Raw genomic sequence first — 370 nt, 5'->3', positions numbered from 1 at the left:
TAGCGATGCCTTGAAAGTGGACAAAACCGGCTTTTTTGACAAAATGTGTTTAGGGTTCAGATCACGCTACATGTGGAGAATAATGCACGGCAATCAGCTCAATTTTTTTTTTTTAAGTAGCGTTGATCGTTTTTTTGCAAATTAACTCTTCATATAAGGACACATGAAGATATATTACATACAGTGCCTCTTGAAAATTATTCTTAAAAAGACGGGAAGTGATATCTGTCTCCTTTCTTGTACATCGATATATTACATGTGACAAAAATAAAAATAGTGAAGTGATGTGTGGCCGAGTATGGTGTCCCATACTCGGAATTAGTGCTCTGCATTTAACCCATCCAAGTGCACACACACAGCAGTGAACACA

General features: G+C 37.3%; 1 protein-coding gene across 1 annotated transcript in view; it reads left to right on the top strand.

The window, feature by feature from the left end:
• lars1 (leucyl-tRNA synthetase 1) overlaps positions 1–370 on the top strand; it is a 55,227-nt gene that overhangs the window by 5,498 nt on the left and 49,359 nt on the right. The gene's annotated exons all lie outside the window — the stretch shown is intronic.

This window comes from Sinocyclocheilus anshuiensis, unplaced genomic scaffold, assembly GCF_001515605.1.
Source record: "Sinocyclocheilus anshuiensis isolate Anshui unplaced genomic scaffold, SAMN03320099.WGS_v1.1 scaffold289, whole genome shotgun sequence".
NCBI lineage: Eukaryota > Metazoa > Chordata > Actinopteri > Cypriniformes > Cyprinidae > Sinocyclocheilus > Sinocyclocheilus anshuiensis.
Note: the sequence above shows the minus strand (reverse complement) of the source record. Positions and strands in the feature narration are given on the sequence as shown.